This window comes from Zea mays, chromosome 7 (assembly GCF_902167145.1).
Source record: "Zea mays cultivar B73 chromosome 7, Zm-B73-REFERENCE-NAM-5.0, whole genome shotgun sequence".
In the NCBI taxonomy this organism is placed as follows: domain Eukaryota; kingdom Viridiplantae; phylum Streptophyta; class Magnoliopsida; order Poales; family Poaceae; genus Zea; species Zea mays.
In genome coordinates, this window is record NC_050102.1 from 89,198,827 (window position 1) to 89,223,231 (window position 24,405).

The 24,405-nt window shown below is 49.0% G+C and overlaps 1 protein-coding gene across 9 annotated transcripts in view; it reads right to left on the reverse strand.

The window, feature by feature from the left end:
• Nucleotides 1-518: 518 nt before the first annotated feature.
• The window catches only part of LOC542662 (uncharacterized), a 43,774-nt gene continuing 19,887 nt past the window's right edge, over nt 519-24,405 (reverse strand). For 4 of the 9 annotated variants that reach the window (XR_002263337.2, XR_004851305.1, XR_004851307.1 and 1 more), the window contains one exon: nt 536-1,055. The gene's annotated coding sequence lies outside the window, so the exon portion shown is untranslated. Of the gene's footprint in view, nt 1,056-24,405 lie in introns of all 9 variants that reach the window. The other 5 variants (XM_020540733.2, XM_020540732.2, XM_020540731.3 and 2 more) reach the window with 3 other exon arrangements.

Genomic DNA, 24,405 nt, shown 5'->3' on the forward strand with positions numbered 1-24,405 from the left:
ACTACCTCTTCGCTCGGAGCCCTACTGGAGTGGGCCACCCTACCTCTTCCCCCTTCTTCTCTCTCTCATTCATTCATGCCGTACCGTACGCATGTTCTCTCTCTCATTTGTTCGTATCCTGGAGGGATGGAGAGAGAGAGAGAGCAAATGGATGGGTGCCGTGACCGTGAGTTGCAGGCGCTTGAAACAAATGAGGCCTCAGATGTTGCTGTGGCCCAGGAGACCACGGTGGGCTCAGCACCAGACGGCCGGGCGGAAGCGCCATGCTTGTCTGTCGAGGCAGTGAGCACCGCCGCAGCACAAAAGCCGCGGGACACGGCCGGGTGCAGTGCAGCCCGTCCCACTCCCTCCCAACCGTGCATCGGCAAGCATCGCTCCCAATGCCAGTGCCAGCAGCTACCATGGCTCACCTCCAGCAGCCTGCTTACTTGCTGTCCCTAGTCTCTACTCTCTACTCCCCCTGCCATGGCCCATGGCACGGCACAGATTGCTAGCGCAACTGCATTGGAGTGATGGAAGGAGACATGCCGTCATCTCTATTTCTAAAGCAAACTGTGCTTCAGTTCCACACTTTCTCTAGCACCAGTACAGCATTTCTTTGGAGAACAGACAACACACACCCATGGAGGTACTGCTGTATATCTCATTACCAAACAACACCTTCGGTGAAACTAGTACTACAATACACAGGGTTGCACAGGGTTTCTTCCAAACAAGTCCTCTAGTTTACAAGTTACACAGGGTTGTATTGTACAGTTGCCTGCTTCGAGTACACAGCGGCAGTTTTTGGCCTATATCATGCATGCATGCATGCGTCCATCAACCTGCCGCTACCCAGGGGACAAATGACAAATCACTTCGATCATGCCGCCTCAAGTTTCAGTCTGGCAGCTGGAAGCAGCAGTTACAGTTTATGATGCCCAAGGGCATGCACGAATGCCACAATTCAGGCTTGCAGTAGACTCCAAATGGGAGAGAACTGGCCATCCGTCTGTCTATGCTGCGACCGCAAATGAACCGCGAACTAGCTGGCGGAGCAGCAAACCATGACAACCCTGTGTAAGAAAAAAAATAAAAGAACCATCTCCAATCAGTCAAGAGGCTCAGAGGGGTGGCTAACAAACATGTGATGCAGACACGCACGCTGCAGCTTGTCTAAAGCAGCACTACTGCAATGTAGGACGTACATAGATTATTTTCTCATGACATTTCCCGAAACTAAAAAAATGGAAATGGGTATGGTTTGCCATCCATTCTATGCCTAATATTAAAAGGCAAATTTTGTTTTCTCCAAATTTACTCGCCCGGTGCCCTGTCCACACGTTCATCCACTCTTCGGAGCATAGAAGTCCTATGCCAGTTGTAGGGATTGTTTGGGACAGCTTCTCTGCATTCGTAATAGTTATAAAAGTAGTTTTGGGTTTGTCATGAAGCATGCTATGATGCATGGTCAGTCAATATGGAATTTGTCCCTCTCTTCTTGAGAGCATATCTCTGGGCCCCTCGAGTGATTGGATCAAGAAATACATGAACGTGCTAGAGTTTAAGAGCTAACCTATGAAAAGACTCCAAATCACAGTATCTAGAAAGAGAGGTTAGCTTATTAGAGCCAGACTAAATATCGTGAGATAAAGGGAACAACATGTACATAATGTTGTGATGATTTGTATGATCTTCACGTGTGCATAGGAGATGACATGTCTTGGTAGAGGCCATTGTCAATTATTGGGCTAAATAAGAGTACTCGGACTAAATAAGTGTACGTGAACCTATAAGGTCACAAACTTAAGGGGATGGAAGCTTAATTCGATAAGATCCGAATTAGACTGGGTTTAAGGTTGTTGATGGGCCTCCGAGTTAAAAGCCCATCAGAATACCTATATAATGAGGGGTGGAGACGCGATTAGGGCTAACCTAATTTGCCCACCAGAATACCAACAGTCATGCCCCTCTCGTCCTCACCACGCCGCAGTCGCAAACCTAGTAATCCGGTGCGTAGCGCTTCCTCCTTGCACGTGTGGATACCTCGAAAGGGCTGCTTCTGGAGCACTAGGACGAACCACACGACAATGCTCGATGAGTTCGTCTACATCAAAATGGCTTCCGTTGCCTTGCACATCTAGTGCTAATCCCGTGACCTATAACATCAGTAGATATTGGTTTTATGGTGTCAAAAATTTTGTTTTGCGGTAGTGTAGTCTCCCCATAATCCTACACTCCTTTTCTGTGCACCTTCCAGCCAGCCAGCCACGCCTTGGCTACACCTCTCCCTGACTGCTCACACCTCCCTGCACCCCGTCCCGACCAGTTGCACCCTCCACGCATCCCTTCAAGGTCGGTTGCGCTGGCTGCACATGCTGGCCATGCCCTGGTTGTGTAAGTGCAATCAACCCTAATTGAGGGTTTTGGTGATTAATGACAAAACAAACTAAGATTCTAACAAGTTTGCTCCTAGTGTGTACACAGTATTTTTACAGACAGGAGAAGCACAGATCCTACGAGCGTAAAAGTATAAAGCACAGCAGATTTAAAATTCCACATCAAATGGCGTGCTCCAAGTGCTATGAATCGTCGGCGGTACTAAGTTTATAATTCTTGAGTCATAGGAATCGCCGTACAATTAAGAGGGATCCGCGACGGTTAAGTAAGTTGTGAAACGAGCCAAGTTCAATTCTTTTGAAAAACTCCTTGAGATCATTTTTCCCAGATCATGAATGCTCTTGAGAAAAACAAATTTCACTTCCCACAAAGTCTCCACCTAAGTTCTCTTCAAAATTCTCAAAGTTTGGTTTCAGCCCCCAAAACCGGTTCAACCGGTCCCAAAACCGGTTCAACCGGTTTTGGTACTGTTCATCCTGCCACCTCTGCTCTGACCTGTCTGACAGTCAGAGCTGTCAGAAAAGTCGGAGCAGATATTTTTCTGAAACCGGTTGAGCCGAATTTTGACCCTACTCAGCCGGTTTTTGAAACCGGTCCAGTGTCCGGCTGAGTAGACCAGTGGACCGGGATCCCCCTGGTAGAAACCGGTTCAACCGGTTTGAAAACCGGTTCAACCGGTTTTTGCCCTCTTTCTCCCAACGGCTGCCAGCTTTTGGGGGATCCCTTATATACCCCCCTCACACTCTCTCTCTCATTTACTTCTGCCTCTCCCACGAATCTTTGGCTGACCAACCCTCAAACAAGAGCATTCACTTCACCTCTCACACCCGCAATCGCATCTCCTTCAATCATTTGAAGGACCCTTGGTGTGAGGTGAACTCGATCGAACTCGCTGTCAATTTCATCTTGATTCTCCCTTTCTCTTGTTCTTGAGCTCGTTGCAAACTTGACCGTGTGCGGATTTGTTACTCTTGGAACCTCGTGTTCCTTGACGGTTAGAGGTTGCTTGGGAGTCTCCAAATTTGTGGACGACCCCAAGAAGTTTGTATCACCCGCTCCTTGAGCAGATTTGAGAAGAGATTGCCTTGACCTTTGTGGTCGGCTTGTGGAGGATTAGGGTTGGAAAAGACCCGGCCCTTTGTGGGTTCCTCAACGAGGAGTAGGACACCTTTGTGGTGGTTGCCGAACCTCGGGATATATCGCGTGTTCTTGTGTGTTCTTGTTAAGCTTTCATATTCGGTGGTTGGTTCATATTATTCATTCAAGTAGTTCTTGTGTAGGGCAAATCTTTAGCTGTTTTCTTTACTACTTCGAATTTGTTCAATAGATTATTAAATTCAAGTTGAGTGGGTTCAAACTTGTTCAGTTGGGATTAAAATCGACTGAACCGGTTTGCACCCGTGCAACTTTGATTTAACCTATTTCGAAGTTTTTAGTGAAAATTTTCAGGTGTAGCCTATTCACCCCCCCTCTAGGCTACTTTCAATTGGTATCAGAGCTTCGTGCCTCATTTTACGCTTAACCGCGTGAGGAAACGATCATGTCTACACAACGGGACCATGTGGATCCTCTTCTCGAGGAAATCCCCGTCACATCTACCGGTGAGGAAGTGGACCCCAAGGTCCTCGACCTCGCCATGAAGATTGCCGAGAAAATGTTCCTCAAAATGAAAGAGGAAGATGCTAGGAAAAAGGCCGAAGAAGAGGAAACAAGAAGAAAGGCCGAAGAAGGTAAAGGTAAGGGAACATTTGATTATAATGACGATCTAGTGGATCTTTTGGTGTCTAAGGTATTGAGCAAGGTAAGTCTCAACACCGAAGGATCATCTACCAAAAGCAAAGGTAATGACTTTAGTAAAGTTCAATTCGATTACTCTAGAAATTATATTCCCAACTTCTCTTCCGCCCCACTTGGAAAGTTACCAACTCTTAGTGAGTTGAACTATGATGAGTGGGCCGACAAGATGAAGTCGCATTTAATCGGTGTGCATCCTAGTCTTTGGGAGATTGTTAATGTAGGTATGTATAAGCCCGCCCAAGGAGAAGAGATGACTCCGGAAATGATGCAAGAGGTTCATCGAAATGCTCAAGCAGTGAGCATAATCAAAGGAAGCCTTTGTCCGGAAGAATACCGGAAAGTTCAAGGAAGAGAAGATGCTCGTGACATTTGGAACATTCTTAGAATGTCACATGAAGGAGATCCCAAAGCTAAAAGACATAGAGTTGAAGCTTTGGAAAGTGAGCTTGCAAGGTATGATTGGACAAAGGGTGAGTCGCTCCAATCACTCTTTGATCGATTGATGGTATTGGTCAACAAAATAAGAGTACTTGGGAGTGAAGATTGGAGTGACTCCAAGGTCACAAGATTGTTCATGAGAGCTTATAAAGAGAAAGATAAAAGTCTTGCAAGGATGATAAGGGATCGTGATGATTATGAGGATATGACGCCTCATCAACTATTTGCAAAAATTCAACAACACGAGTCCGAGGAAGCCCCCATCAAGACAAGAGACTCTCATGCCTTGATCACAAATGAACAAGACAATCTCAAGAAGAGCAAAGACCACAAAGCAAAGAAAGTGGTCGAGACCTCAAGTGATGAAGATAGCTCAAGTGATGAAGACACAGCTATGTTCATCAAAACTTTCAAGAAATTTGTAAGGAAGAATGACAAGTTCCAAAGGAAAGGAAAGAAGAGGGCATGCTATGAATGTGGCCAAACCGGTCATTTCATAGCGGATTGTCCTAACAAGAAGGAACAAGAAGCCAAGAAGGAATACAAGAAGGATAAGTTTAAAAAGGGAGGCAAGACCAAGGGATACTTCAAAAAGAAGAAGTATGGACAAGCTCATATTGGTGAAGAATGGAACTCCGATGATGAGAGTTCTAGCTCCGAGGAAGAGGAAGTGGTGGCAAATGTGGCCATCCAATCTACCTCAAGCGCGCAACTCTTCACCAACCTTGAAGACGACTCCTACATTCCAACTTGTCTCATGGCAAAGGGAGATAAGGTAACTTTGTTTAGTAATGATTTTTCAAATGATGATGATAATGATCAAATTGCCATGAAAAATAAAATGATTAAAGAATTTGGCTTAAATGGATACAATGTTATCACAAAATTAATGGAAAAACTAGATAAAAGAAAGGCAACTCTTGATGCTCAAGAAGACTTGCTTATCCTTGAAAAGGAAAGAAACTTAGAGCTTCAAGAGTTGATTCACAATAAAGATATAGAAGTAACTAACTTGAAAACCTCTATTGATAATCTTGCAAATGAAAAGAGTGCACTTGAATCAAGCATGTCAAGCTTGAATGTTCAAAATCAAGAACTTCAAGTGCAACTTGAAAGTTGCAAGAACATCAATGCCCCCACTTTAGTTTTTGAATCTAAGTCTAGCTCTAATGATAATTCTTGCAAGCATTGTGCCAAATATCATGCTTCTTGTTGTCTAACTAACCATGCAAGGAAGCATAGCTCACAGGTGAAGGTCAAAGAAATTTTGAAAAGATGCTCTAGCAATGATGGGTTAAAGAAAGTTGAACCCAAGTACAAGTCCCTTAAGCCCAACAAGGGTAGAAGGGGGCTTGGGTTCAACTCATCCAAGGAAAACCCTAGCACAGTGCATAAGGGGTGGAGATCCCCCAAGTTCATAGAGGGAACCACTCTATATGATGCCTTGGGGAGGATCCACTCCTCAAATGACAAGTCATCTCAGGTAAAGGTTAACTTGAGTTCCACAAAGAGTAAGATGAAGGAAGTGGGATCCTCAAGTGGACAAAAATCTAATGCTCCCATTTCCCACTCATATCTTTGTGATTATATGTTAACTTGGGATTCAGGGAAATTGGTTGTGAAATATGTGGGTGCCTACACTAAACAAAAAGTCATGAAAAGAAGTGTGTGGGTACCCAAGGCTATAACTAACACTGTAGGACCCAATTCAATTTGGGTACCTAAAAGTATAGCCTAAACTTGTTTTGCAGGTCTACTCCTCTGGTGGGTCAAGTTGGGTGCTTGACAGTGGATGTACAAATCACATGACCGGGGAGAAAGACATGTTTCATTCATTGCAACTAACTCAAGAAGCACAAGAAATTGTGTTTGGAGATAGTGGCAAGAGTAAGGTGATTGGTATTGGTAAAATTCCTATCTCTGACCAACAATCACTTTCAAATGTTTTATTAGTAGATTCCTTGAGCTATAATTTGTTGTCTGTTTCACAACTTTGTGGAATGGGTTATAATTGCTTATTTTCGGATGTGGATGTGAAAATCCTTAGAAGGGAGGACTCCTCAGTTGCCTTTACAGGTCGCTTGAAGGGTAAGCTTTATCTTGTTGATTTCACAACAAGTAAAGTGACGCCTGAGACTTGTTTAGTGGCAAAATCCGACAAGGGTTGGCTATGGCATCGCCGGCTAGCCCATGTCGGTATGAGGAATTTGGCCAAACTTCAAAAGGATAATCACATCATTGGACTAACAAATGTTGTATTTGAGAAAGATAGGGTTTGTGGCGCATGCCAAGCAGGAAAGCAACATGGAGTCCCACATCAATCAAAGAAATGTGGTCACAACAAAGAGGCCATTGGAGCTTCTTCACATGGACCTCTTCGGACCTGTGGCCTACATTAGCATTGGTGGTAGTAAGTATGGTTTAGTTATTGTTGATGATTTTTCTCGATTCACTTGGGTTTTCTTTTTGAGTGACAAAGGTGAAACTCAAGAAATCCTAAAGAAATTCATGAGGAGAGCTCAAAATGAATTTGAGCTCAAAATCAAGAAAGTGAGAAGCGATAATGGGACGGAATTCAAGAACACGGGTGTCGAAGAATTCTTAGGAGAAGAGGGAATCAAGCATGAGTTCTCGGTGCCTTACACTCCACAACAAAATGGTGTTGTGGAAAGAAAGAACCGGACTCTAATTGAAGCTGCAAGAACCATGTTGGATGAATACAAGACACCTGACAACTTCTGGGCAGAGGCGGTCAACACCGCCTGTCATGCAATCAACCGCCTCTATCTTCAAAAGATCTACAAAAAGACTGCCTATGAGCTTCTCACTGGTAACAAACCTAAAGTTGATTATTTCAGAGTATTCGGCTGTAAATGCTTTATTCTTAACAAGAAAGTCAAGAGCTCAAAGTTTGCTCCTAGAGTGGACGAGGGTTTCTTGCTTGGTTATGCATCAAATGCTCATGGATATCGTGTTTTCAACAATTCCACCGGTCTTGTTGAAATAGCGATAGACGTGACATTTGATGAGTCTAATGGCTCGCAAGGGCATGTTTCTAATGACACTGCAGGAAATGAAAAACTACCTTGTGAGGCCATAAAGAAACTTGCCATAGGTGAGGTGAGACCTCAAGAAAGGGATGATGAAGAAGGAACCTTGTGGATGACCAATGAGGTAGTTGATGTGGGTGCAAGGGTGGTGAGTGACAATGTCTCCACCCAAGCAAACCCATCAACCTCAAGTCATCCAAACCACGAAGAAAATCATCAAAGGATGCCAACAGTGGTAGAAGATGAACAAGAAAATATTGATGGTGAAGTGCCTCGTGATCAAGTAGCTGATGAGGAAGAGCCAATACAAAGATATCCATCAGCGCCTCATCCAAGAGTCCATCATTCAATTCAAAGGGATCATCCGGTGGACAACATCCTGGGTAGCATCAGGAGAGGGGTAACGACTCGATCTCGTTTAGCTAATTTTTGTGAATTTTACTCGTTTGTTTCCTCTCTTGAGCCACTTAAGGTTGAAGAAGCATTGGGTGATCCGGATTGGATAACTGCGATGCAAGAGGAGTTGAACAACTTCACTAGGAATGAAGTCTGGTCCTTAGTCCAAAGACCCAAACAGAATGTGATTGGGACTAAATGGGTCTTTAGGAACAAGCAAGATGAAAATGGTGTTGTTACAAGAAACAAGGCAAGGTTGGTTGCCCAAGGCTATACTCAAGTGGAAGGACTTGACTTTGGTGAAACATATGCGCCGGTAGCAAGGTTAGAATCAATTAGAATATTAATTGCCTATGCTACTAACCATGATTTCAAGCTATATCAAATGGATGTCAAGAGCGCTTTTCTAAATGGACCACTACAAGAAAGAGTATATGTGGAGCAACCACCGGGCTTCGAAGACCCGAAGAAGCCAAATCATGTTTATCTTCTTCACAAGGCACTCTACGGGCTTAAACAAGCCCCTAGAGCTTGGTATGATTGTCTTAAAGATTTTCTAATTAAAAATGGGTTTACAATAGGAAAAGCTGACTCTACTCTGTTTACTCGAAAAGTTGATAATGAATTATTTGTGTGCCAAATATATGTTGATGACATTATATTTGGTAGTACTAATGAAAAATTTTGTGAAGAGTTTAGCAAAGTAATGACGAACAGGTTTGAGATGTCTATGATGGGCGAGCTTAAGTACTTCCTGGGATTTCAAGTCAAACAACTCAAGGAAGGTACCTTTCTATGCCAAACTAAATATACTCAAGATATGCTCAAGAAGTTTGGCATGGAAAAAGCAAAGCACGCCAAGACTCCAATGTCATCAAATGGACATCTCGACCTAAATGAGGAAGGTAAACCTGTAGATCAAAAATTATATAGATCAATGATAGGATCACTGCTTTACTTATGTGCATCTAGGCCTGATATTATGTTAAGTGTTTGTATGTGTGCACGTTTTCAAGCAAATCCTAAAGACTGCCATCTTATAGCCGTTAAGAGAATTCTAAGATACTTAGTCCACACCCAAAACCTAGGATTATGGTATCCTAAAGGCTCCTTTTTCGATTTGCTTGGCTACTCTGACTCAGATTATGCCGGTTGCAAAGTAGATCGAAAAAGCACTACTGGGACTTGCCAATTCCTTGGGCGGTCCTTAGTGTCATGGAGTTCCAAGAAACAAAATTGTGTTGCACTCTCCACTGCAGAAGCTGAATACATAGCAGCTGGGGCATGTTGTGCACAGTTGCTATGGATGAAGCAAACCCTTAGAGATTTTGGTTGTGAGTTTAACAAAATTCCTCTTTTGTGTGACAATGAGAGTGCCATAAAACTTGCAAACAATCCAGTGCAACACTCTAGAACTAAACATATTGACATTAGACATCATTTCTTGAGAGACCATGAAGCCAAAGGAGATATCGAACTTTTTCATGTGAGCACCGAAAATCAACTAGCCGATATCTTCACAAAACCCCTTGATGAGACTAGGTTTTGTTTTCTTAGGAGTGAGCTAAATATCTTGGATTCTCGAAACGTGACTTAATAACTAAAATTTTGATAAAATTTGATGATTGAAAATTGTTTGTTTGAGCAACATGAATTGAGAAATGTCATTTTTATCTTTATAATATCTCATGTCATATTTGCTAAGTGATATTACAGCCCTTCCGGGCAATATTTGAATTCTGGTTGAGTAAACCGGCTGAGTAGACCACTCAACCGGTTTCTTCCTGGTGGAAACCGGTTGAACCGGTCTAAAAACCGGTTGAACCGGTTTTGGCCGTCGCGCCGTCAGTCCGCGCGCAGTCTGCGCTGACAGCTGCGCAGTCTGCGCTGTCAGTCTTGCAGTCTGTGCTGTCAGACTGCCAGGTTTTGCGCGCAGTCAACACTGTTTTCTGCGCGCTTTTACTGCGCCGTCTGACCCGAAACCGGTTGAACCGGTTTTGAAACCGGTTGAACCGGTTTTCGGCTTTCTGGCGGCCGACTCCTCTCCTTTTTATATCTCTCCCTCTCTTCTCTTCCCTTCTCAGCCTCGTTTCCAGCCGCCGCCGCCACTCCTGTTTTTCCTCTCTCCTCTCCAAACTCTCTCGAGCTCTCACCCGTTTGGAAGCGTGGTTGGAGATCCGTTCTTCCCGGCGTGTTTCCACCATCTTCCTCCTTCTCGTTTGGAGATCTTGACCCCATCTTCGGATCGAGGTACTGTTCTATGTTATTTCCTTGTACTCGATCCTACACATTCTTGATTATCCTATGTATTATTCGTTGGGTACATTTTGGTTTAAGTGATTGCAACACTTAGGCTATCTTCATTTTGTCACAAACACTGTTTGAGATTAGCGATTTGATATTGTTCATTGTAGTTGAACCGCTCATATGAACGGTTGAAGTACATGTTTCAATCTCTTCTGCGTTTCTTCTCAAATGTGGTTGATCCTTGCTCATCATAGGTTCTATCTCTTATTTCTTAGAATGGTGCGACGAAGGAACCCAGCAGTGGTAGAATCCGACTCTTCAGATGAACAAGAGATCCATGGTGATACCCCTCCTCGCTCTCGATCCAAGCGAGGGCGCGGATGTGGAAATGTCATGCCGGGTACTGAGGCCTCCGGGTCTCAAAGTGCTCGGGGTCGGACTTCCCGGACTCCCTCCGGTAGGTCTCGACCTGCCACGAATCCGCAGGCGTGGGAGCCTGCAAGTGACGATGACGGTGGGAAGGACGATGAGGTTGATCTTCCCCCGGCGTCGGCTCCTGTGATTCGCGGCTTGGTGCTTCACCGGGCCGAAGCTCGGCGTGCTGGCAATGAGCCAGTCACGGACTTCACGGCCAGTGGAGGGTCTGCACTTCTCCAGGATCTGCGTTTCCAAAATCCGGTATTGCGTATTCGCGATGCCAGGATCGATGGAAATCGTTTCTGGACTCTTCACCATGTTGATTTCTATAATTCAGTTATTCTACCCAAGAAGCATCAGCCCATCCTTCTTCAACGTTACATTAACTGGGAGGGTTGCGAAGCAATTGGAGACCCAGAGATGTCACAGGCACTGAGGGCCTGTGAAAGGAAGCAAATGAAGAACATCATGACATTCCAATATGATTGGAATGATGAAGTGATTGCACAATTTTATTCCACTCTCTGGATAAAGCTGGCTGATGAGGAGAGCCATTACAACTACCCCTACCTGAACTTCTTCATTGAAGGTAGTTGGTACAAGGTGAGCTATCGTAGATTTGCTCACATTCTTGGTTTTTCTGACGAGGATATAGCTGGAGACAGGATTAAGATTCATGATTACCGTCAGCCCACAAGAGATGAAGCCAAGGACCTTCATTTGTCTGAGTCTGGAAAGTATTGGGAGTCAACCAACATTCACAAGTATTATCGCTATATCAACTCCCTCTGCAGGATGACCCTCATTCCTAAAGGGGGAAATCAGATGAACATACTTGGGGAGAGCAAAGTCTTGCTCTCTTTTATGAAACCAAACAGCTCAGAAAGGATTAATGTCTTTGACATGATTTGGCAGGAGATTATTCATGCAGCTTGCTTTCCTTTGAAGGGGTGTCTTCATGCCCCATTCATTATGAAGATGATTGAGGTCGTGACCCAATTCAGATTTGAGAAAGGCACTCGACATCAGTCATACACTCCCTTCTGGATTGATCCCAACAATCCAGCTGGGCGTCTCAGGAAAGCTCCCTCCAGCTCTCGTGGTCCTACATCTGCTGGTCCGTCTGCCGGTGCTGCTGCTGCTGCTGCTGGTGCCTCGCGCCCTTCCCCTGGCCGCGGATCTCCCACACCACGTGGTCGTGGTCGTGGTCGTGGACATGGGATGGGTGCCCGCCTGGCCCACGGATTTGCGTCCTTCTTCTCTATGTGCCGTAATATTGCTGCAGATGTCCATGAGGTGGCTCGACGTCAGCGGGAGACCGACGACAACCTTCGTCGTCAAGCTTCTGCTTTGGGTACTCCCTTCGCCCCTCGCTCTCCTGATGTACCTCTTCACCCTCCTCCTCCAGATGTGAATGAGTGGTACCAGCAGGCGTATGGGGTACCTTTCTCTTCAGCCGATGACGTCGAAGAAGAAACTTATGTTGATGATCCGGAGCAGTTTGACCCGCCCCCATATCGCGGGGATCCGGGTCAATCGTCCTCTTACCCTCCGCCCCAGGACCCGTCTGGCAGTGCTCCTCCTCCGACCCAGTCTGGAGAGGAACATTTTGCCTACGACCTGGCGCAACACCTCTTTGCTCCTCATCAACCTCCTCCTCACTGGTGATCCTTGGCTTGGCGCGTCTCTCTCTCTCTTTTTGGTTCTTGGTGCCAAAAAGGGGGAGAACGTTTACTATTCAGTACTTTATTTTTGTAATGAACTCTTGGTCTGTAATAACTCTATTTGCTGCATGCATGGCTTGAGAGCCATAAACACTTGATGATGTGTTGAGACGAGCTCTCACTATTGTAATAGCTGTAGACCTTTTTCATATCATATGCTATGCAATGATGAGCTTGAATGTGCTTTTACTTTTTATATTCAATTATGTTTCATATCTCATCATTTTTGTGTATGGTGTTGATTGTTCTCTCTCTCTAAATATGTTGCAAATTGACATATCAAGTCAATGTTAATATCGCAAAACTCATGCACATATTTAGGGGGAGCTACATATACACAAAAGACTTTTATCACAAGTATTTGTAACTTTTAATTATTATTTCCATTCTAGTTTGTTTTGGCATCAATCACCAAAAAGGGGGAGATTGTAAGTGCAATCAACCCTAATTGAGGGTTTTGGTGATTAATGACAAAACAAACTAAGATTCTAACAAGTTTGCTCCTAGTGTGTACACAGTATTTTTACAGACAGGAGAAGCACAGATCCTACGAGCGTAAAAGTATAAAGCACAGCAGATTTAAAATTCCACATCAAATGGCGTGCTCCAAGTGCTATGAATCGTCGGCGGTACTAAGTTTATAATTCTTGAGTCATAGGAATCGCCGTACAATTAAGAGGGATCCGCGACGGTTAAGTAAGTTGTGAAACGAGCCAAGTTCAATTCTTTTGAAAAACTCCTTGAGATCATTTTTCCCAGATCATGAATGCTCTTGAGAAAAACAAATTTCACTTCCCACAAAGTCTCCACCTAAGTTCTCTTCAAAATTCTCAAAGTTTGGTTTCAGCCCCCAAAACCGGTTCAACCGGTCCCAAAACCGGTTCAACCGGTTTTGGTACTGTTCATCCTGCCACCTCTGCTCTGACCTGTCTGACAGTCAGAGCTGTCAGAAAAGTCGGAGCAGATATTTTTCTGAAACCGGTTGAGCCGAATTTTGACCCTACTCAGCCGGTTTTTGAAACCGGTCCAGTGTCCGGCTGAGTAGACCAGTGGACCGGGATCCCCCTGGTAGAAACCGGTTCAACCGGTTTGAAAACCGGTTCAACCGGTTTTTGCCCTCTTTCTCCCAACGGCTGCCAGCTTTTGGGGGATCCCTTATATACCCCCCTCACACTCTCTCTCTCATTTACTTCTGCCTCTCCCACGAATCTTTGGCTGACCAACCCTCAAACAAGAGCATTCACTTCACCTCTCACACCCGCAATCGCATCTCCTTCGATCATTTGAAGGACCCTTGGTGTGAGGTGAACTCGATCGAACTCGCTGTCAATTTCATCTTGATTCTCCCTTTCTCTTGTTCTTGAGCTCGTTGCAAACTTGACCGTGTGCGGATTTGTTACTCTTGGAACCTCGTGTTCCTTGACGGTTAGAGGTTGCTTGGGAGTCTCCAAATTTGTGGACGACCCCAAGAAGTTTGTATCACCCGCTCCTTGAGCAGATTTGAGAAGAGATTGCCTTGACCTTTGTGGTCGGCTTGTGGAGGATTAGGGTTGGAAAAGACCCGGCCCTTTGTGGGTTCCTCAACGAGGAGTAGGACACCTTTGTGGTGGTTGCCGAACCTCGGGATATATCGCGTGTTCTTGTGTGTTCTTGTTAAGCTTTCATATTCGGTGGTTGGTTCATATTATTCATTCAAGTAGTTCTTGTGTAGGGCAAATCTTTAGCTGTTTTCTTTACTACTTCGAATTTGTTCAATAGATTATTAAATTCAAGTTGAGTGGGTTCAAACTTGTTCAGTTGGGATTAAAATCGACTGAACCGGTTTGCACCCGTGCAACTTTGATTTAACCTATTTCGAAGTTTTTAGTGAAAATTTTCAGGTGTAGCCTATTCACCCCCCCTCTAGGCTACTTTCAGGTTGCACGCCTTCCAGGCCGACCATGCCCTAGACATGGCTCTCCCCTACATCCCATGTTGACCACTTCCTAGGCACGTCGTAGCCCCAACTCGAGCCTAGGCATGCGTGACTACACCGGCCACATCATCCCCTAGTCGCACCGTGTGAAGAGCCGACAGTGCTCGTGTCCCTTTTTTCCTCTGTCGTAACTGAAGGGAGGAAGAACACAAAGGGTAGAAATGGCTATTCCACCAAAAATCATCTCCACTAGATCTGAAGTGAGAGTTAGCCACACAATTTTAGCAGTGAATCTCAGATCTATTGAATATGTCCTCGGACTAGGACCAAGCAAATCTCTCACACGCGCCTTGATTGGGGACGTAAACCTCCAATGGTTATGGCCCCCCCCAGTTCACATGCGCTATATAAATTGAGGCAGTGTCGGCACGGAATCAAACGTTTTCGCTAACCCTAGCTGCCACACTAGAAATGATGTGAGCTCCTACTAGCGCCCTAGTGATCAAAAATCGCCCAACCTCTCCATGGCATCCGTAGACCCTAATGGTTCTATGCCACTGGCCACCGACGCTCCTCCCAACGGACAAGAGGGGAAACAAATCCAGAGGGAGGGACTCAACTCCTATAGTCGTCTATGACCCCACCTACTACTGCGGCGAGTCTCCACCTAGCCCCGAAGATATGGTTTCCCTATCTATCTTCTCCCTTCGCTCTCACTAGCGCTCAAGTTGTTTACCTCTTACTCTATATGCAAGAACCGATAAGGGCTCTAGAGGGATCGGCTAGCCCCTAGATGAAAAGAGGCCGACATATTCAACAATGGTATCGGAACCAGAATGACAATTCCCCTAACACTAGTCTACAAGACCGTTAGCACAGAAGAACCAGAAGAGGTCGAGGTGGTCGGGGAAGGCTAACCCTAACTGACAAAATATACCAAGAACACAGAGTGAATTCGGGATAGGAGATTACAACAGAAGAACCTATAAGAGGTCAAGGTGGTCAAGGAACCCTAACCCAGAAGACCCCACCCGATCGAGAGAACCGAGAACGGGGGACGCGGAGAACTTACCTCGGCGTTCCATGGAGCCAGCGACATACTCGACAATGGTGCGCTCACCTAGAGGGGAGCTACTCATCAACGAGTAGCCGTGCAGCGGTGCCATCACCTGAACTCTCTCCGGCCTTCACCAACACATGGGAAGAATAGAGGGACAAGAGGACAGCTCGCGGCCAGGAGAAGAAAATGGCCTATGTTTTTCCCGATGCGATGAAAAATACACTTTTTATACTTTGGCTAGAACGACCGCAACTATTCGATCAAATCCGACAGTCGAGATGCAGGCGAGCGTGAACGTGACTAAGATTTGAATGTGCGGCCCAAGCCTAGGTTATAACCAAGGCGCGCGCGACTGCTGAGTGCCTAACAGGTCGCACAATGACATACCACAAGGTAAAGGGACGAATTTCGTTAACCTTTTTTTTAAAAATAATTTCCTTTTATTTCTTTTCTCTATTATGAAGAATAGGAGAGAAATTAAGTGGAAAGAAAAGGGAAAAATGGAGAAATGTTTTAAGGACATAGAAAATCTCAAAATGATTTTTGGACTACTTTTTTGCTACGTAATTTAGAAATTCATTTACGCATTTATTCAGTTTGATTTGGAGCAAACATAAATTATCCAGATATGTATGAATTATAGAATAATTATGGTACATTTGTATCAGGACCAAAGTTAGGTACATTTATTCCATCTTTCTAAGATAAAATTTCATTTCCTCGTCCAACGATGATTTAGAAAATTCAGAATGAAGAAAGGGATAATCAGATGCATGGTTATTTTTTACCAACGTTGAATTTAATTCATGCAATGCAAGTACTACTTGATTTTCAAAAAAAAAATAAGTCCTAAATTCTTATTATTTTTACTCCCCAAAGGTGAATGGGGCAAATAGAACCACTAAATCGAGGAAATCACCTAAAAATAGACATGTTGTTCGCTCTGTGAGCTTGACTTTGCACTCCAAAATGATAAACCTATAGAACCCAAAGAGGGTGTGCCTCGGTACAAGCACAAAGTGATATAATATGGCATTGAAATGATCAAATGTGAAAGATCAAACAAAAAGTGATTGATGATCATCAAGAGCCTCATAATCAAGGCACCCTAAGGGGTAGTCTAGGTAAGCCCCTGGCTACCATAGAATTTGGTCCAAAAACAAACCACACTTTAATGGACATGGTGCGTATTATGTTGAGTTACTCTAGTTTACCATTGGAGTTGTGGATAGAGGTCTTCAAATTCGTTATCCATATACTTAACAGATTTATAGTAAATCAGTGCTAAAAATACATATGAGATATGGAATGAGAGAAAGCCCACGTTGAACTATCTGCATATTTGGGGTTGTCCAACTGAGGCTAGCATCTTTAATCCTAAACAGAGAAAATTAGATAAAAGGACAAGTTGCCATTTTATTGGCTACCATGAGAAATCGAAAGAATTTAGATTTTACTGCCAAAGCAAATATACTAAGTTTGTAGAAACAAGACATACAGTATTCTTAGAGAATGAGATGATCAAGTAGAGCATACTACCTTGAGAAATAAACCATGAGGAAAAGAGGGCGTATTCCGATGGTATAAGAACCATATTTCTCGATACCCACCAAGGTTTCACCACTAGTTTCTCCAACTGTAAATGAAACCCTAGCTACAAATGTTGATTCATCGAGCACGACAATCAATGAGCAAGTTGCATTAGCCCCTATGGTGTCTGAGCCTCTGGCACTAGTTGAACAAGAGCCTTCAAAAATAGAAAATAAACTTATCCTTAATGATCCGCCACTGGAACAACCCTAGAACCCTCAGAATGATGAAAGTGATATAATTTTAAGATCTCAGAGCCAAAAGATGTATGATCTCTGATGATTATAAAGTATATGATAGTGAAGAAGTGCTTGGGCCATCTGGAATCACCGCAATAGCTGTGTTTTTAATGGTGTGCAGCCTAGTCAAAGCATGGTCATTAATTGGGTCAAGGAGGAGGCTCATCTCTGGTATAGGGCTGGAGCCAGGGATTTATCTAACATCCTTATGCTCCAGTAATTTCAGTGGGTAATCCTTAATTTGAGTCTCCATGGTCATGGGACTAGATGTCTTTTGTTGTTGTTGATGTTAATTTTCTCCTTCTCCCTATAACCTAGTGTTTGTGGGTTCGTGTGGAGTTGTACGAGGTTTCCTTGCCTCACCCTTTCTTCTTAATATATTGATACGCAGCTCTCCTGCGTTTTCGAAAAAAAAGAAGAAGCGAGATAAATGTTAGCGAGGATATAGACTCTGAAGATCCCACTGGTTATAAAGCCATAAGAAGTCCAGACTCATCAAAGTAGTGTTTTGCCATGAAGAATGAAATGCAGTCTATGAGAATAAATAAAGTTTGTGACCTAAAGGTCATTTCTAAACGAGCCAAAACAATAGGCTGCAAGTGGACCAACAAAAGCAAGCGTGACTCTAAAGAGAACGTAGAAACTAGAAAGATATAAAGCTAGGCTTGTAGCTAAAGGATTCACTTAGAGAAAAGGAATAGATTGCAATGAAACCTTTTCACATGTCTTAACTAAAAATTCATTCAAGATAATCATGGCATTGGTTGTGCATTACAATTTAGAACTCCATCAAATGGATGTAAAGAGTAAAGACAACATTCCTAAGCGGAGAGTTACTAGAAAATGTTTACATGACACAACCTAAGGGTTTTGTCACAAGAGAAAAAGAAAATATGGGCCACTTAAGAAAAGTCCATTTATGGGTTGAAGCAAGCTTCTAGTTAGTTATACCTTAAGTTTGATGAGACTATAAAAAATACGGTTTTGAAGGAAACAAGAAAGATAATTGTTAGACTACCCGTCTAGGGTTTGGGGTGTTCCCCTTGTAATTACCGTCTCACCCTCTGTAATGGGCCTGGCCCATCTACTAAGCCTATTAATACTACTCCCAACCCTGTTTAGGGTTATGGGTTCTCATTCCGACATGGTATCAGCCTAGGTTTAGGGTTTTTTCTCCTGCAGCCGCTGCAGCCGCCGGGAGCTCCCTCCTCCCCTGCAGCCGCCACCCTGCAGCCGCTTCTCCCTTCCAGTTCCAGCCGCCGGCCCCCCATCCGTCGGCCTCCTCCCTCCCGCCGTCGGCCCCCAGCCGCCGGACCACCTCCCTCCCAACCGCAGCCTCCCATCCTCTGGTGGCGGCGGCCAGGCTCGCGGCCTTCCCTGGCGGCGCGGGATTCCGGACCTGCCGCGGCCACCCGGCTCACGGCGCGGCCCCCGCCCTCCCTCCCTGCTCCAGCCGCCCGGATTCGACTCCAGGCCGAGCGCCCCGCCGCCTGACGAGCGACCCCGCCAGGAGCCCCCCGCCGACCCCGCCAGGCTGTGCGCGCGACCCCGCCAGGAGCCCCCCGCCGCCTGACGCGCAGCGCCGTGCACGCTGCCCCGCGCCAGCAGCCGCGCAAGGACCAACTGCGGGCAGTCCCCGACCCGACTCCGACCATCTCCGCCCCCTGACGGCCCGCAGAACTGCCCCCAACCCGGCTGTAGCTCCTTCCGGCCGCCACTGCCATGGACGACGCCACCCCTGCCGCCACCGGCCCCATCGTCTCCGCTGCGATCAGCAGCGAGCTCGCTCATGGAGGGGCCCCCTACATCGCCGGCCTCGGGCCGCTCCCCGTCGTTTCCCTGCTGACCCTGCGCCGCGGCTCCCCGCCGGGCTTTCCTGCCCTCGCTTCACCCACCTGGAGCCCCGCCGTCGCGCCCTCCGCACTCCCCACCGACGCCCTCGCTACGATCCAGGCCGCAGTGACGGCCTCGCGGGAGCGCGAGCGCGCCGCCTCCCTCGCCCTGGAGAGAGAGCGTGCCCTGGGCGCCGCTCTGACCACCCAGATGGCCACCACGCAGCGCCTTCTCGGTCGCCCGCCGGCCGCCCCTGCGGCACCCCCGGAGGATCACCTCGCCTCTGACCTCGACGCCGACCTCATCGCTGCTCTCCACGCTCAAGCCGCTGGACTGCACAACATTCGGGCCCTCGTGTCCGTGGTGTTGGATCCGGCGTCTTCCCACTACCCCCGTTGGCGAGGACAGGTTCTTCTCACGCTGCGGCGGTTCGTCCTCGACGATCACGTCCTCCTCGACCACGACGCTCCACCGCCTCGCTCCTGGTGCCTCATGGACAGCGTTGTCCTCTCGTGGCTCCACGGCACCATCACCGTTGAGCTACAGGACATCATCCGCGACCAGACGGACACTGCGCGCCAGGCATGGCTCGCTCTCGAGGACCAGTTCCTCGGGAATCGAGATGCACGGGCGCTCCACCTCGACGCCCAGTTCCACCTGTTCTCTCAGGGGGACCTCTCCGTGGGAGAATACTGCCGCCAGATGAAGGGCCTGGCTGACTCTTTTCGCGACCTCGGCGAGCCTGTCGCCGATCGTACCTTGGTGCTGAACCTCCTGCGTGGCCTCAGCCCCCGCTACGGCCACCTGAAGGCTCTCATCAAGAGGAGCGTGCCTTTCCCCACCTTCCACGCCGTGCGGAACGAGCTTCTCCTCGAGGAGCTCACCATGGCAAATGAGGCGCCCACTCCTGCCTCGGCTCTCTACAGCGCTCCTACCAGCGGTCAGCCGCCTTCGGGGGGCCCGGCCACCCGTCCTCCGTCGACCGGGGCTCCTGCCCGCCCTCCACCCGCCGTCCCTACGGCCCCTCGCCCGGCGTCCACGACCGACGGTGGTCGTCGCTCCCGCAAGGGCGGCCGTGGGGGTGGCGGATCCTCTCGTGGTGGTCCCTCCGGCCGGGGTGGCGGCCACGCGTGGCCGTCCTTCTACAACCCCTGGACCGGGACCATCGCCATGTGGCCGGGCCAGGCACCAAGTGCCTCCCGTCCCTCGGCGCCGGCCCTCCTGACTGCACCTCACTACGGCATGCCCCCGACACCTCCTTACGGTGTGCCCGTCGTGCCTCAGTCTCCGCCCGCGCTCCTGCCCCCGGGGATCCACACCTCGACGACTTGGTCCCCGCCGGCTGGCGGTTGGGACAACGCCTCCCTCGCTGCTGCCTTCAGCACCATGGCGATAACCCCTCCCCCCTCCGACTGGGTGATCGACTCCGGTGCCTCGTACCACACCACTCCCACGACAGGCACGCTCTCTCGCTCTCACCCCCCCTCCCCTCTCACCCATCCTCGATCGTCGTTGGCAACGGTTCCACTCTGCCAGTCACCTCAGTAGGTGCCTCGGTTCTCCCTGGGTCGTTCTACCTCAACGATGTTCTCGTAGCTCCCCACATCACTCATAATCTTCTCTTTGTCCGTCGATACACCACTGATAACTCATGTTCCATCGAGTTTGACCCCTCTGGTTTTTCTGTGAAGGATCTGGCCACCAGGACCCTTCTCGCCCGCTGTGACAGCTCGGGGCCGCTCTACACGCTCCAGCCCTCCACCGCCGGCGCGTCTCCACCTCCTGTCCTGGTCTCCACCACCTCCTCCACCACTTGGCATCGTCGTCTCGGCCATCCAGGACCCGACGTCATGACCAAGATTACCAGTGGTCTCGATCCTTCATGTAGTAGGGGACATTTTGAGGGTCTCTGTCATGCTTGTCAGTTAGGCCGACATACTCGTCTCCCATTTACTACTTCTTCTCGGGCTGAGCAGGCTTTTGACCTGGTTCACTGTGATCTTTGGACCTCCCATGTACTCAGTCTTTCTGGTTATAAATACTACTTGGTGATTTTGGATGATTTTTCCCATTTTCTCTGGACTTTCCCGCTTCGGTTGAAGTCCGAAACATTCCCCACCCTCACACATTTCTTCGCCTGGGTATCCACTCAGTTTCGTCGCCCGGTCCATGCTCTGCAGTGTGACAATGGTCGCGAGTTCGACAACACCGCCTCCCGTTCTTTCTTCCTCACTCATGGCGTCCAGTTGCGTCTCTCGTGCCCCTACACCTCTGCACAGAACGGCCGAGCCGAACGCATGATCCGCACCACCACCAATATGCTCTGCTGCCTTCTCTTCCAGGCGTCTCTCCCTGCCAGCTACTGGGCAGAGGCCCTGCACACTGCCACCCATCTCCTCAACTGCCTTCCCTCGAAGGCGGTGCGCCACCCTACCCCTCACTTCGCCCTATACGGCACAGCCCCTTCCTATGACCACCTTCGCGTGTTCGGCTGTGCCTGCTACCCTAACACTTCCGCCACCGCCCCTCATAAGCTTTCTCCTCGCTCCACCCGCTGCCTCTTCCTTGGCTACTCTCCTGACCACAAGGGGTACCGGTGCCTAGACCTCACCTCCCACCGCATCATCATCTCTCGTCACGTCATCTTCGACGAAGATGTGTTTCCCCTTGCTGGCTCCACCCCACCCACCGATCTTGACTCCCTCCTCGAGTCCGATCCGATTCCCCTCCCACCCCCGGTGCCTCGTCTTGCGTCGTTACCTGCTCCTCGTGTGGCCACGACGCCACCGCGCACGACCTCTTCCGCACCACGTGCGGCCCCGTCGACCCCGCATGCGCCACGCGTGGCCCCGTCGACCCCGCCTGCGCCACGCGCGGCCACGTCGATCATGCCTGTGCCACGCGCGACCTCGTCGATCCTGCCTGCGCCACGCGCGGCCCCGTCGACCACGCCTGCGCCACGCACGGCCACGTCGACACCGCCTGCGCCACGCGCAGCCCCGTCGACCCCGGCTTGCTTCGCCAACCCCGCACTCGTCTACCATCGTCGCGGCCACGCCACTACCTCGGCGCCCCCCGACACGGGCCCGTCGCCGAGCGCGGCCCGCTTCGCCGACCCCGCCGTCGTCTATCGCCGCCGCGAGCCGGCCATACCCGCCGCTCTCGACGTCCCGGCGGTTCACTCCGAGTCGTCCGTATACCACCCGGTCGCCATCCACCGCGACCCCGGGCACGTCCACCCGATGGTGACTCGGCGCGTCGCTGGCGTTCTCCGCCCCGTCGACCGGCTGATCCTGGCAGCTGCTACGTCCAGCACTCCACCCGACGCTTCCCCGGTGCCCTCCTCCGTTCGCACGGCCCTCGCCGACCCACATTGGCGTCGTGCTATGGAGGAGGAGTACGCGGCCCTCTTGGCCAACCACACCTGGGACCTGGTGCCGCGTCCACCAGGCACCAACGTGGTCACCGGCAAGTGGCTATTTCGCCACAAGCTGACCTCGGACGGCTCCCTCGACCGCTACAAGGCCCGTTGGGTCCTTCGGGGCTTCACCCAGCGCCCCGGAGTGGACTACGACAAGACCTTCAGCCCCGTCGTCAAGTTCGCCACTGTTCGCGCCGTCCTCTCCCTCGCCCTCTCCCGCGACTGGGCGATCCATCAGCTCGACGTCAAGAATGCCTTCCTCCATGGCACTCTGACGGAGACTGTCTACTGCAGCCAGCCCACCGGCTTCGTCGACGCTGACCATCTAGATCTGGTTTGCCGGCTGAATCGGTCCCTGTACGGCCTTAAGCAGGCGCCACGGGCATGGTACAGTCGCTTCGCCTCCTACCTGGCCTCCATCGGCTTCGTCGAGGCCAAGTCGGACACGTCCCTGTTCATCTACCGGCGCGGCGACGACACCGTCTACCTCCTGCTCTACGTCGACGACATTGTGCTCACGGCATCCACCGCCGACCTTCTACACCGCACGATCGTCGCCCTTCAGCGGGAGTTCGCGATGAAGGACCTGGGGCCCCTACACCACTTCCTCGGCATCACCGCCGAGCGCCGGCCTCAGGGTCTCTTCCTCCACCAGTGCCAGTACGCCATCGACATCCTGGAGCGGGCTGGCATGTCTGACTGCAAGCCCTGCTCCACGCCTGTCGACACTCAGGCGAAGCTCTCTGAGGACGACGGGCCTCCGGTCGCCGACGCGACATCTTACCGGAGCCTCACCGGTGCACTCCAGTACCTCACGTTCTCCAGGCCCGACATCGCTTACGCCGTCCAGCAGGTGTGCCTGCATATGCACACTCCGCAGGAGCCCCATCTCACTGCGCTCAAGCGGATTCTGCGCTACCTCCGCGGCTCCCTCGACTACGGCCTCCTACTCCGCCCATCCCCGACATCGGAGCTCGTGGTCTACACCGACGCTGACTGGGCTGGCTGTCCCGACACGCGCCGGTCCACCTCCGGTTACGCCGTGTTCCTGGGCGCCAACCTCGTCTCTTGGGCCACCAAGCGGCAGCCCGTCGTCTCTCGCTCCAGCGCTGAGGCCGAGTACCGTGCCGTGGCCAACGGTGTGGCCGAGGCCTCCTGGCTGCGCCAGCTCCTCCACGAGCTCCACAGTCCCCTCCAGCGCGCCACTCTCGTCTACTGCGACAACGTCAGTGCGGTCTACCTCTCCACCAACCCCGTGCAGCATCAGCGCACGAAGCACGTAGAGATCGACCTGCATTTCGTCCGCGAGCGTGTCGCTGCCGGTGACGTTCGGGTTCTCAGCGTCCCCACCACGCTGCAGTTCGCCGACATCTTCACCAAGGGGTTACCGTCGAGTGTCTTTTTAGACTTTCGATCCAGTCTCAACATCTGTACAGGATAGAGTTGTGACTGCGGGGGGGTGTTAGACTACCCGTCTAGGGTTTGGGGTGTTCCCCTTGTAATTACCGTCTCACCCTCTGTAATGGGCCTGGCCCATCTACTAAGCCTATTAATACTACTCCCAACCCTGTTTAGGGTTATGGGTTCTCATTCCGACAATAATTGCATTTATACAAAATTCAAGAATAAAATGTACATCTTTCTAGTTATGTATGTAGATGATATTCTACTGTCTAACTGTGATAAGAAACTGCTGCTAGAAACAAAGAGGTTTCTTTCCTTGAAGTTTGACAAGAAAGACATGGGAGAAGCTTCCTACGTATTAAGAATGGCAATTCACAGAGACAAACAAAGGTATATTAAGACTTCCACAGAAAACATACATAAAAAATATATACTAAAGAGGTACCATATGCACAAGTGGTACCATATACTTCAGCTATCGGAAACATTATTTAT